The 6,444-nt window shown below is 43.7% G+C and overlaps 1 pseudogene across 1 annotated transcript; it reads right to left on the reverse strand.

Annotated features, from left to right (window-relative positions):
- Positions 1–1,091: 1,091 nt before the first annotated feature.
- LOC114629313 lies at positions 1,092–4,689 on the reverse strand (annotated as a pseudogene). Its single transcript, XR_003712629.1, has one exon. The product of XR_003712629.1 is annotated as a thyroid hormone receptor-associated protein 3 pseudogene (transcript).
- Positions 4,690–6,444: the final 1,755 nt, after the last annotated feature.

A 6,444-nucleotide genomic window follows, 5' to 3' on the forward strand; every position in this document is an offset into this window, starting at 1 on the left:
GGGAGAGGGAGAGGGAGAGGGAGAGGGAGAGGGAGAGAGAATAAAAAAATAAATATCCTAAAAAAGATTAAATGAAGTAAAACTGAATGTTAGAACATACGTAGAACATTTTGCTGTCTTCCTCATTTTTAACCTTCATTTTCTTTGGAGTTAAAACAAAATATTTTACATTTGGAACAACTCAATTTTGGAAAATTCAATTAGCTTAAATAGAAAATTCAGTATTTTATAATCATCAGTTCTTCGTTCCAATTTTTGATGTAAATTACTTGACCATAATCCAAGTGTTAAAGGTATTTTCCCATTTTATTTTATTTTTTTTTTTTTTTTACGTCTGCCACTTCATTTATTGTTTTTATTTGCAGGAGGAGTTGAAACAAAAATTTAAGGGTGTTTTTTTTTCTCCCCTAAACATGAATCATTCAAGTAAAACCAACTTAACTATTGAAATTAGCAAAGTAAAGGGAAGTATGCACAACCCAAGAGCGAAGGCTGAGGAAGGAGGGTGCAGTTGGCATCCGACAGGTGCACGGATGCAGTGGTTCACCTGCTGGGGACCGCCGCCCCGGAAGGCAAGCACAAGGACCCTTTAATGAGGATGACCCAACATCTGAAAATGTTTCAACTCAAAACATAAGGTTAAAAAAGAGAAAAAGAAAAACCCAAAAACACACAACCCCACAGACCACCCAGCCATAACCACCGTCTTTAACCATAGGCGTTTCTTTTCATTTTATAAAAAGATTAATAAAAAATATTGAAAAAATTATTTTCTCATCTTATATTTGTAAAGATAATAGAATTCAGAAGTTTCTTAGAAAACCGTCCAGAAACTGCCCTCCAGTTTCCACTCCTTTTGCTGAAGACCAGCAGGACTACAAAGTTTGGGATACTGGAGCTGCTGGTGGAGAATGGGAAGCCCAGCCCAAGAGAAATCAGACAAGAGCAGGGTGCATGGGGAGGCTGGAAGCAACTCCATGTGATACATGGCTGTGTAGAAAGGGGAACACGAGGTGGTCAGAAAGGCCGTAAACTCCTCCTTAACATACAAAACCAGTTTGTACAAAGATCCAAGCAGTTTGGTCCCAAACTGAGGTGAACACTTCAATTTTTATTCACATGCTTTGTTTTCTCGTGAGAATCAAAGTTGCCCAAATTAAAATCTTCATGCTAATATTACTACATATCCCTTAAAAAGAAAAAAAAAAAAGAAAAGAAAAAATATAAGGATTTTTTAATTAAAACTCAGGACAGTTAGAGACTGAAAACCAAATTCCCATTTAGTTCCAAATGAAATGAAATGAAGAAAACTTGGTTTCTAATTGGGGGTGGAGTGGGGGTGGGACGACAAAACCAAGTCCAAGCATCAGCATCCTTCTCCCTACCCTACCCCGCCCCACCCCACACACCATCAGCAGGAGCCCAGTGTATGTCGTCTGCTGGACTCATGAGCCTGATCTAGGCTCGATGGCAGCATCCTGTCCTGTCCAGTGAGACGGCACCGGGGACACACTCTGATGTCGAGGGATTCTGTGTGGCTAGTGGGTTGTGGGGTGGGGTTTTCAGGATCTTCATGAGGCTCCTTGTTTAGCTCCACCAGCCTCTCCCAGTGCCTTTCTCCCGGGGGCAAGGGCTCCATCCAGAGTGGCTCCTACTCAGCTGAGGGCTGTAGACTGTCCTTCTCTTCTCTGTTCTCTGTCCCACTCTCATCATCTTCAATCTCTCCCTCCTCCCCACTGAACTTGTCATGGGCCCACTTGGGGCTGGTACTGGATTTCCGGAACATGAACCGGCCCCGGCCCCGGGGAAAGGCTCCTCGGCCACGGCCTCGGCTCATCCATTTGTCGCTGCCCTCGCCTTCCCGGTCATCATGCAGGTAATACTTCTTGCTCTTGGGTGTATATTCTGGATCCCACTCTTCTTCTCGGCTTCTCTTTTGAAAATCATTGTTGCTGTTGTTGTTGTTGTTACCAGAATAGTTTCCTCTGCCCCAACCTCTCCCTCTTGCTCGAAACTGAAAGGTTCCCCGAGCTCTGCCTCCTCTTTCATTTGGACCCACGAAGTCTTTGGTCCCCAATCTGGATTTGTCAAAACCTGTGGTGCTCTCCTCCCTCTCCTCTGCTTCCTCAGGGTACTCCTCTGCTTTGTAGGAGTGAGATGACTGGGAAGAGGAGGAGGAGGACCTAGACCGGTCTCTTGCTCTTCTGTGCTTCTTCTGCTTCTTTGATCCTTTGTGGGTTTTCTCTGTCTTTTCAGTTGATCTTTCTCTTGAGTGGCTAGAGTCTCTGGAATCCACCGACTCTCTCGATTTACCTCGCTTAAGATCTCTCTCCTTATGTTTTTTACGACGTTCAATATCAAGACGAAGATCAACAGGATCATCTTTGTATTTCCCTTCAGCCTTGTAGCCAGGTTCTCGTGGACTTTTCAATTCCTCATGAGTCAAACCATGCTTTCTGAATGTACTGGGGGAAATGTCTATCCTCCTGTGTATCTCTGGGCTTTTCTTATTTTTAGCTGCTTCTTGTTCATTTCCTCTTTTTAGGTATTTAGTAAAGCGTTCATGCAATGTCATTCCAGAGGATCCAAAGTGATGCTCTTTAACGTGATGAACAATGGTCACTATGTGCTGGGCAAACAGTTCTGAGGGGCTACGCTGAGACTGAGCTGACTGTATGTGCTGGAAAATTGATCGGAATTCCTGTTCCTTTTTGTTGCTATGGACTAGATCCCGACAAAGCTTTCGTTCCTGAGCCAGTAAGCCACTGGGTCGTGCAAGGTCCTCATCGAAGGAGTCCATCCGGACATTGACCTGGGCCTCCCGAGTAATGGAAAAGGAAGACTTCCCTGAGGAAAAGTCTCCTTTGTTTCCCAGCTTGTCACGGCTCTCAGAGGTCTTCCTTGGGGGAGGTGATGAACTTTTCTCCTGGACTGCCTTGTATGCAGTTACCCGGAAATTCTTTTCTGGCACAAAGCCCCTGTGCCCACTGTCGCTCCTCTTGGACCCTCCACGCTCCTCCTTTCGGGATCTCTCTGTGAAAGGCTCCTTCTCCAGCTCCTCTGCTTTCCTCTGTTTTTCCTTTCCTGCATGCAGACTCTCCCACTTGCCTGACTTCTCTTCCTCCTGGTTTTTGCTTGCACCGGCTATGACTTTAGACATAAATTTGGGCTCATCATCAAACTCGGGTTCTTTCCTTCCCTTACTCTTGTCCTTATCTTGCTCATCCATCTCTTCCTTGTGGAAGTCAGCCATCTTTTTCTCAAAGTCATCTCGGAGCTTATACCTTTTGGGTGACTGGCTGCCTCGGAAGGGCTTCTCAGTGTCCGACTTGGGAGCAAATGGATCAGATTTCATTTTGACATCAGCATCAGAGAAGCCCCCTTTCTCCTTCAGCTTCTCTTTATCAGCATTTGTTTGCTTCTGCTCCTTATCCTTTCCATTCTCTGTCTTCTGCTCTTCCAAATACCTTTTTGAGTATGCTGCTCCCCCCGAAGCAGGGCTCTCTTCTTTCTGAGATGAACCATATGCAGAGCCAGTGGCTGGTGGACTCTTACCCACAGGACTCTTTTTGGATGGACTCAAAGACCCAGAGCCATGGTCGAACTGACCTTGGTGTGCTCCAGACTGATATCCAGCACCACCTGAGCCCATCTGGGATGCATTAGAAAGTGGAGGACTAGGTTTTGGCACAGGGCTAGGGCGTGGTGACCTTCGCCTAACCACCACAGACTGGAGGGGACTTTTGAGAGCTGGGCTTCTCTCCCGGGGACTCAGATCAGAAACTGAGGCCCGTGATGCAGAACCAGTGCCATAGGTGGTGGCATCTGGCCATGGCTTTGAGCTCTCAGACCCTTTTATATCCTGAGAGGTGCCTCCAGAGAATGCCTGCTCCTTAGCCTCATCTCCCTGGTTATCACCAGCTGCCTGAGATGGCCGGCTATCCTTGGAAGAGGACTTTTTCTCTTTTGTAGACTTTCGCTTAGATGACTCAACTCTGCTGTGGTTGGAGGACGACCGGGAAGATGAGGAGCGCCTTGACCTGTCAGAGGATGACTTATCAGAGTTCCTAGAGTGGCTCCTGGACCGTGGTGAAGGGGACCTTCTCTTTGGGGACCGGGATCGAGAACGGCCCCGACGAGGGCTGTATGCTTGCCGGTAGTTCTGCCAATTGGAACGGTAGTTTCCATAGCCACCTCGGTTATACTGGCCCCATGGATAAAAGCCTCGGTTTCGCCCACGGAAGTAATAGGGCCTCCTGTAGCCTCTGTTGTGACCTCGGAAATCTCGATTCTGATACACTCTGGGGTGATTCCTTTCTCTGTTATGAGCTGGAGAATATGATCTGGAACGAGACCTAGAACTGAGCCTGCGCTTCCTTGAACGAGAGACAGATCGGCTTCGGGACCGAGACTTTGAAAATGAACGAGACCGAGATCTGGATGCAGATCTTGAGCGAGAAGAGCGAGACCCAGACTTGGATTTGTTTGTTTTTGACATCTTGGAAGCGTTTACACCTTAGCAGAATTAATGATTCAACTTGAACTGCCTCCGAAAAACACCAGCAGCACCACTGGCTTCTCCAATTTATAGTCAGGGTATAATTCTTGACCGGCCGAAGCGACTACAGCTGCAGTCTCGCAACGGCACAACCGGCCCGAACCTCACCCCCGCCCGATAGCGCGCCCCGCGTCCCCCTATTTTCCCATTTTAAATAGCCATACCAGGTAACAATGTATAGAATATGTTTCTACTGTAGAATTATTTCAGGTACTATTAGAACTTAGCATATGGAGATTATTTCTGCTTGGATGGACGTAAGAGTGTGGCTAAAACCAAACAATTTTAGGAAGAAGCAAGCAACAGTTTCTAATCTTATAAATAGTTACCTTCGTTTTGCCAGTAAGTAAATAATGGATCTGTGTTCCTGATCCTTATCTCTCTCTCTCCTCCTGCCTGCCTGCCTCTCTCTCTTTCTTTGATCCACACATTTTAGGCCAGACAAATACCTTGCTATAATGTAAGAATAACCTTTAAATTCTAGTTCTTCGAGTCTAGTTATCTCTTTAGAATCGAAATTGAACTGTTATATAGCTATTGCCTAGATGTTAGGGTACTAGTGGTACTGACCAGAATTCTGTGCCACTGTGAATTTTGAAATAATATTTTTAGACTTGTGAAAGATGGAGTACTGGTCAGTATTCACATGTTCTTTTAGGAGAAACCATTCTTTGTGATAGTGATAATATTTCGAACATTGAGACTTCCACTTTCTTTTAGTGAAGTTCATTTGTTTAATAGATTGCACTTTTTAAAGTGTGCAAAGAAATTTCCTACATGTAATCTTTCATTCCAACACAGGCATAGCCTCCTGTGCTATCAATATCCTGTACCCAAATAAGACATTTGTCAGGACGGACTGACCTTCACCAATACATCACAGACTTGATTTTTAAAAACTAGAATTTTAGCTTCACTGTTTTTAATGTTTTACCTCTTTTAATTCCTAAATTTGATACATGTCATTTATTTAAGTTCTGTTGTAATGATCTAATTATTAATTTTAAGGATAGGTATAACATAAAATTTGAGGAAAAAAATATACTTTCTTGATTTCCTAGATTCCTAGATATCTTAGATAAGTCAATACAAAGAAAACTTCATTTAAAGAACTTTCAAGTAGGGAAGTATTAGTAGGTGAAGATTTTCTAATGTTTAATTCACCTCTTACTTAAGCATTTTTCAGCTGAAGATGTATTGAAAGTAAACATGTATATTTATTGTGTCCTTGAAATTTTTATGTGAAAATGTAGATACAGACATTTGTGTTAATGACATTCTTGGAGAGAAAAACAATTAGGAGCCAATAACTGAAGTTATATGCAAAAATCATTTCCTTTTGTAATTTTTAGGCTATTCTTGAGTTTTACTTACTTGTAACAAGGAAAAAGGAACCAAGATGTTGTTGGGAAGCCAGCTGGAAACCAATTAAACTTCACAACAGGACGAGGATTATTGATTTATAAATTATATCATTTAATATATATTAAACACAGAGAGAGAGAGACAGAGAGACAGAGAGAGACAGAGAGAGATAGAGAGAGACAGAGAGACAGAGACAGAGAGACAGAGACAGAGAGACAGAGAGAGACAGAGAGACAGAGACAGAGAGACAGAGAGACAGAGAGACAGAGACAGAGAGACAGAGAGACAGAGAGAGAGAGAGAGAGAGAGGGAGAGGGAGAGAGACAGAGAGAGAGCAAGAGAGCGCACAAAAACTTATAGACCATGTCAGAATATTACTATTTGGCACTGATTTAATTTTACACAATGCTGTTCTTTTAATAATGTTTCTTCTTTTCGGGCAGCCGTCGCCATCTTAGGGCGAGGTCCTCTTTTGCGCCCTACAGTATGGGTAGTTGGTATTTGGTACATGCTTAGGTCTT

This window comes from Grammomys surdaster, unplaced genomic scaffold, assembly GCF_004785775.1.
Source record: "Grammomys surdaster isolate TR1022 unplaced genomic scaffold, NIH_TR_1.0 279, whole genome shotgun sequence".
In the NCBI taxonomy this organism is placed as follows: Eukaryota; Metazoa; Chordata; class Mammalia; order Rodentia; family Muridae; genus Grammomys; species Grammomys surdaster.